This window comes from Bos javanicus, chromosome X, assembly GCF_032452875.1.
Source record: "Bos javanicus breed banteng chromosome X, ARS-OSU_banteng_1.0, whole genome shotgun sequence".
Classification (NCBI taxonomy): domain Eukaryota; kingdom Metazoa; phylum Chordata; class Mammalia; order Artiodactyla; family Bovidae; genus Bos; species Bos javanicus.
Window position 1 is genome coordinate 121198014 of NC_083897.1, and position 7528 is coordinate 121205541.

Below are 7528 nucleotides of genomic sequence, written 5' to 3' on the forward strand. Positions count from 1 at the left end.
TGGAATGTAGCCCCCCAGAATCCCCTGTCCATGGGATTCCCTGGGCAGGAGTACTGGACTGGGTTGCCATTCCCTTCTCCAGGGGAACTTCCCAATCCAGGGATCGAACCCTGGTCTCCTGCCATTTCAGGTAGATTCTTTACCATCTGAGGCACCAGGACAGCCACATTTCAGAAGGTAGCCAGAAAATTTTTAGATCAATTTCTTTTCTTTTCTTTTTTTGCCCATTCTCACCTTATCCTGTAGACACTCTCAGCTTGAATTTTATAAACACAAAGTGGAGGCATTCATGGCATACAATGTCTGGATTTGGACACCCAACGGCAAAGATATTGGGAGTCTAGGTGCAAAGAAATGCAGAAGAAAGTGACTTTAATTCTAGCCCTATGAGCCAGTTTAACAGGCCGTAGTTTAAAATTTTTGAAGGGGTGGCATGAAGACCTCCTCTAGCTGAAACCTATCACATCAGGTTTTGACTCAAATCCACATGGCCAGGACTCCAACCCCCCAAAAATCCAGTTTAAGACTTGAACCATGGTCTTTTAATTAGAATCACTCACCTGGTAGCTGGATGTAGGCAGCTCAGGTTGTTTGTGTCTCAGTACAGAAGGAATTCAGCAAGAGGCAAAGTGTTAGGCAAGAAATAGATTAATTTATATAGGATGCTTGTAAGAGATGCAAGCAGTCAGGTGACGGAGCTCTGCCTGGAGGATTAAGTGGAATACATTCTATAGTCAACGAAAAGTGGAGGACTAGGAAAGACTGCCTTCTTTGAGTACAGGACAGGCTTACATCACTGTCTCTCAATTCATTTGGAGCAGGAGAGTGTCTGACCTTATGAGGTCAAACTTGAATTATTATAGAACTTCTTCAAATGGATAGAAGGGTCGTGACATTCCTCTTTTACCTAAAGGCCTGGGGAACATCTCATGTATTATTTATGGCTTTATATTTAAACAAACCTGCCTTCTTCCAGTACATTCTGATGCCTTTCTTGAACAATATTAACTTTCAACGGTCTACCAATTGTTCCTATGTTTCTCTATCTCTGTTCGCCTCCTAGACTTCTAGATCTACCAGTCTGTGCTCAAGCCCTCATTCATGTCTGACTCTTTGCAACCCCATAAACTGCAGCACTCCAGGCTCTCTGTCTATGGGATTCTCCAGGCAGGAATACTGGAATGGGTAGCCACTTCCTCCTCCAGGAGATATTCCACAACAGCGATCAAACCTTCATCTCCTGCATTGCACGTGGATTCTTTTCCACAGAATCACCTGGGACAGCTACCTGTATCCTATTCTTTTCTATCCCTGTCATATGGAGGCAGGCTCCCCCAGCCAAGAGCTGTCATCTCTCTTGGTGGGAGCCTTCTAATGAAGGTCTCCAGCTTGGACTATTGTCTGGCTTTTAGTGAGCAATTTTCTTCCCAACAAGTGGAAGGAGCAGTCATGCATGTGCAGAAACATCAAAGGTAAACTTTCTTAGCAAGGACTTGAGGGGAGGACCATGACACTTGGTTTGAAGCCTTCCTTCAATTCCCATTATCATGGAGTATTGGAAGGACAAAGGCCCAGGGAAATCAGTCTGCACAGAGTAGCTGACCCAGGTATGAAAGAACTATCCTCCCTGCCACATCAAGGGTTACCTGAAGCTCCTCTGGCAAAATGACCAGGGGTCCTCTGGGAACTGTTGGGAGGTCTTGCAGCTCCTGTCTCTTTACCTGAGGACATGTGCTCAGAGTAAGGCCAACAACTCTCTGAGACCCAATAGAAGAAAGCAGAGGTTGCCTAACTTACCACATCTACCTGTTGTCTCTCAGGACAGAAAGCTGTGACTGGAAATTGAGGCCTTCTGATGGCTGGCTGCACCTGTCCTCAGTCAGGCTCCCAGGAAGACCCGTATTTCCTCCCTCTCTTCACTATTAATGTCCTCTCTCCAGGTCCTCACACTGCCTTCCCATCTCCTAACGAGACCTGTCCTCCCATGCGACAGCCTTAAATTCCCTGAGACCTCTTCGGAGGATGTGAGGGCTGCCAACCTGTGGTCACTCATGGCTGACCCTAGGGGAGGGATTCTATAAAAGTGGTATAGTGTGAGTGGTTCCTTTAGTCCTCATGGTCCTCTACGTGACTCTTGGCATGAACTGGAATTCATCCTGAGATTGACCCCTGAACCCCAGCACCTCACCACCTGAGATGCTCTAAAAAGTAATATGAGGGGTGCATCATGCCCACATTCCCAAATTTGCCAGTGCGAGGTATAGAGGGGCAGGGCTGTTTTCTAGGTGCAGTCCCTTTATTCTCATTTGGAGTCACTAGCTTCCACTATGTACTGAAGTGAGGTTTCTCCCAGTAGACCAAGGCTCTCACCTCCCTGAGACCACTCCAGCGGAAAGAGAAGCACTTCAGCCAGAAAGCTTTCTCCTGGGTCTCTTGGGGCTGACATCAGGGGTGGGCCTCCACAGTCTCCCCTGTTCTGGGCTGAGTGGTCCTCTTGCCCCTCATTTAGGGACCTCATCCTCACCCCTGACCAGACCCAGACTGCAGCCTCCACTCACCTCAGGCTGTGCTCCTCAGAACAAAGCCATTACTTTCTTGGAAGTTCTGGATTGGAAGACAGAATGAACCAGATGTGTGCAAAGCTACTTGAGTCTTCTGAGGAGAACATTCTAGTGCTCCACTCTCTTCTGGAGTCAGTGGTCCCCTAGTCTTAGATCAGGTTTCTTACCTTGACTTCTGGTAGCATATCTTATTCCACCCTCTCTACTGGCTGAATCAGCTAGCCTGTGGCCAAGGCTTTCGCCTTCTTGAAACAACAGAAGGGGAGGTGAGAGAGCTACACCGTGGCTACCGTTCCCTGTTCCTCTGTGCCGTCCCCCTTGCTATGGGGGTTCCACTGATCAGCACCCAGTGTCCTCACTGTAAATCCTACGAAGGCCTCTAAGGATCTCCTACTTGGGCAGAATTGGAGCTGCTGCCCCAAGACCAAAGCACTCACCTCCCTGAGAACCCCTCCACCATTGCCATGCAGGAAAAGAAGGCACACTTCAGACAGACTGCTCTCCCCATGGCCACACAAGGCAAGAAGCAGGATATAGTTTGTGGGACCCCTAGTGTTCCAAAATCTTCCCCTTGATAACTGTCAGAGGCTGGGACTCTTCCATCCATTGACCTGAGGACACGGTGCTTAAGCTTATGCTTTATGTCCCTGAGAATCAGGAAGGATAAATGAGGGCATATTGGTCTTTTCAGGGTATCTGACATTGCATGTGTTCATGACCACATTGTCCCTGAGTAGTTTTGTCTTCTTTCATATCATTCATTTATCAGCATTTTTTAAACTTTATTCGAAAACAGTTCTTTGGGACAGGGCCCCACGTATCCAACGAGACACATTTTTTGGAATGTTTAGAGGAAAAATGAATGAAAAGACGTGATGTCTGGCTTAGGCTGGGACAAGTGGCACATTGTGGGCTCTGCACGAATCCAGATCGGGGGACTAGTCCTAGGAGGGTCACTTCATCAGTTTGTGAACTTGAGAAATTTGCAAGTAATCCATCCATGAATGGAGTCTGCTAAATCTGATCCTGCATGAATGCTGGAATGCATGTTCTACATATAAAGCAGTGGCATACTGAGCAAGTATTGGTTTGTCGTAAATGGAAGTTATGATTACTATGAACCCCTCAAATACCACCTTCCCATCTGAGTTTACTTTTAATCCAAGAGATAGCAGAGTATATGCAGTGAATTAGGACAAAAGAAACAAATATTCTTAAATGAGCTAAATAAGTCAAAGTATTTTTATTTTTACTAAAAAAAAGTTTCAAAGAAATAAGGTAAACCACAACTTAAAGACTTTTTACTCTATTTTCTCCATTTTTCTTTTTGATTCTCAATAGTTTCTGTGGTCTTCTTTAACATTAGCATGAAAATCACTCTTGCAGTGCTATGTTACCTACTTTCAGATCATAAAGACAACATAGATGGCTCCTGAATTTCTTTAATATCTGCCACAACTGTACAGTTAAAACTTTTAAAACAGCAATGAATATAAGAGCACTATCATTACCAAATTAATACTCTGAAGAAAAGCAACCTTGTGGAAGTAAAAATATTTTAAAAACAAAAAAAACTAAACAAATAATATGTAGAAGTTACTCGTGTGAAACAGAAAGAGAAATGTGATCTAAACCCCACTACCCACACCATGCACTCTTTAGAAGCTTGACTACTTTTCAAGAAAAATTCTCTTCTAATGTCATGTTATCTTGTATGTATTGTGAACAATATATTCAGTACTTTCAGTGTGTTTTACAAACACCCTAACTTTTAAAACATTAAAACGGCTGGAAACTATGATTTATATGATTCATACATTTGAATTCTGAAGCACAATAAACCTTATCAAAAGTAAGAACATTTGAAAATACTAAACACCTCCTTCACCTCTTTACCTTTCTAATTTAAGTCATCATTCATTAGTTATTTCTCATATGGGTACAAGAAAACAGATGTATATTTTGTTAAAACAAAATAGACCTAAACTTGCTTACCATTTAAAACTGTAAGAAGATATGGGTTTTGTTCCCTCATCCCTACTACTCTGCACTATTTAGGAACTTGACTGCTCTCTTCCAACACAAAGGGAACAAAGTGCCCTGACCCCCTCCCAAGATGTGGGAGGAGCTGCAGGACTTGGCCCTGGAAGGGGCACTGGCCTCAGCCATGGTGGGAGCCCTGGCCACACCTCTCCGCCCTGCTCTCTCCTCCTGATCTCTCAGAGCCTCGTCATAGAGGTCTGGGAAGGAACTAGGGACCCTACCGTGGAACTTGGCTAGAACCTCCAGTTCCTTCATCTTACTGGTCTCAGCACAGGCTCTCAGGCCCCACAGGAACTCCTAGCGTGGAGGATCACTATCGGGCACCCGGCAGTAGTTCAGGTACTCCTTCTGCACCAGATCTTTGGTGATGAGCCTTCTGGGCTCCCCAAAGATGCAGTGCCTCTTCCCAGCATAGATCCCCAACATACTGAGGAATTCCCAGATCTCCTCCATGGTGGCGCGGTTACCATTCATGAAGATGACCCCCAGGAGCACCATAATGAGACCGGACTTGGGCAGCCCCCCATTATCACTCAGACAATCGTTTGCCCCGAGGCTGAGCTTGCTGATGAGGGTGTAGATATTCCTGCTACGGTCGACTTCTTCATCTCCAGGCCAAAGACCAGCTCCACGTGCTCACGGGCTGTACTGAGGATCTCAGGGAATTGCTGCCTGTACTTCCTGCTGACGATTTTCATCAGGGTGCTCTGCGTGATGGGCTCCTTCTTGGTGTACTTCTCCAGCAAGAACTCCACCAGTATCCTGGCCTTCCTGGCCAGAGGATCTTTGTGAGTGTTCTGAGTGGCAGGGGCTTCCTGGGAGGCACCTGCATTTTCCTCCTCGGGGCCCTGGAAACCTGCATCAGATCCTGCACATGAAGGCCCTGCATCAGGAGAGCTAGGGGCCATGGCTCCCTGAAGCTCCTGGTGATTGCCAGCAGCAAGGGAGCTCAGGGGAGAACCCTGAGGGGCAGAAGACGGGGAGGATGGGCACTCCTCCCTTGGGGCTTCAGCAGTACTGGCCTGGGCCTCCTGAGTGTCCCCCTGGACCTGCTGGCATTTCCCACGGGCATGGGACTTGCTCTTGTGCCTCCGAGGCATGGTGACAGCAGGTCAGGGACCCCAGGTGGGAGTGCGGGCAGGAAAGCAGGCAGTAAGGCACCTGGAGGAGGGACGAGGACATGCTGTGAGAACCTTCATCGAGGAGAGTCCTCCCTGGCTTGAATGGAAGCCACTTCTGAGGGGTCCTCAAGGGCAGTGCTCTAGGAACCACAGGGCTCCTGTTCTCCTGGTCAGCCTGTCCCCTGAGACCACTGAGTAGCAAGAGAGAGTGACCCCTGGGGCACAGCAGACAGTCCTGCCTGGGCATTAAAAGGGGGACCACTGGGGGCTGGCAGGGGACGCAGGTCCTCTCAGCTGACATTCAGAGTCAGGATGTAAATCGGTGCGAGACACCCCCATATCCAATGCCCCCTCACCCGCACCCAGCCTGTTCCCTCTCCTGTCTGAAATTGACGCTGCCACCTTCCCTGTCACCCCAGACGAGAGGAGGGCATACTCGGACCCCCACTGAAGGGTCCCAGCACTTTCCCTTCGGGTGTCTCGCAGCTGGCCCTTCAAAAGCATTCTAGAAGCTCCCCTCTCAGACTCCCGCCCCCCTTCCCAATGTTTGGCCAGGAGGAAGCGCTGACCAGAAGTGAAGATCCTGAGTTGCCCATTTGTCTGGGTGGATGGTCCGCATCCTGACTCTTCCCGAACCCTCACATCCTCCCTCTGTTGACCAGGTGCCAGCCTCTCAGAACAAAGTTCCCTCTTTGAGTGTCTGGCATCCCAGGTCACAGTGAGGGAGCCCCTCAGCCTTTAGAGATGCCTGGCGGCTGCCCGGATTATCTGCAGTCAAATCGCGGTGAGTCGGGGGTTACACATGGCTGCCGTTCTGGTGTATGGTGGCCCTCAGTCCCCCCGAGGGTCCCTCCTTCACTCCATAGGGCTCATGGCTCTCCCTCTACTGAGCAAAGCCGGGGTCCAGCAGAGCCTGACCGAGGCATTCTTTCCCGAGACCCCCGAGGGGTTAGTGGATGGTCTTGGGGCCTAAGAGCTAGCCTGGATCCTCTGGTCTGAGTGCAGGGGTAGGGTGGCCGGAGGTTGTGTAGCCCCCTCTTTTCAGAGGGAAAAGGGATTCGGGGTACAGAGACGTGTCCCTGCACTCGTAACTCACGTCACCTCCGATCTTGACACCTGATGACACTTGGGACTGCTCCCTCTGGCTACCGTCAATAGCAGCTCTCAGACAGCTCTCACTGTCAAGGATGGCGTCGCTCCCCCAGCGTGCGTAGGAGGACGTCACTTCCTGTCATGTGCATCTGGGCTCCAGGAGGACAGCAGAGGCGGGACCTTGACAGGCGGAGTTCCGTGGGAGCTTCTCACAGGATTGATACGTGGACTTTCCCTTGACTCTTAAGGGGTCCTGGGATGTCCCTGTCCTGAAATGACAGCTGGATCACTCCATGCATCTCATTTGTGTCAGCACCCCCAGCGGGAAGAATTGGGGAGCCCAAGCCTAACAGCCTTCCTGGAGCCCATGAGACCAACACCAAAGGCTCTCTTGGGCTCCCTCTTCTATAGTAAGCGATGCTCTGTCGTTCTCCATGTCTTCCCTTAACCCCTGTAGATGCTGGGCTACATCCCATTTGCTGACCTGAGGCCAAGGCCTCATATCGAAGATGTGAACCCCCGAGTCTCCTGGTATGAAGTGCGTGTACGTCTCATCTCGCCATTTCTACACAAGGCTTCCTGGAAATGGCTGCTACAGGTAAGATGAGCTGAGAGGGAAGGATGGGAGACCATCTTCTGTGGTGTGGAACCCCTCACATCTCACTCAGAAACTTCATTCATAGTGACTGCTGACAGGGCCTGGAAATTCCT

General features: G+C 49.1%; 1 pseudogene; it reads right to left on the reverse strand.

Annotated features, from left to right (window-relative positions):
• Positions 1 to 4601: 4601 nt before the first annotated feature.
• LOC133242690 (melanoma-associated antigen B4-like) lies at positions 4602 to 5704 on the reverse strand (annotated as a pseudogene).
• Between the last annotated feature and the right edge of the window lie 1824 nt (positions 5705 to 7528).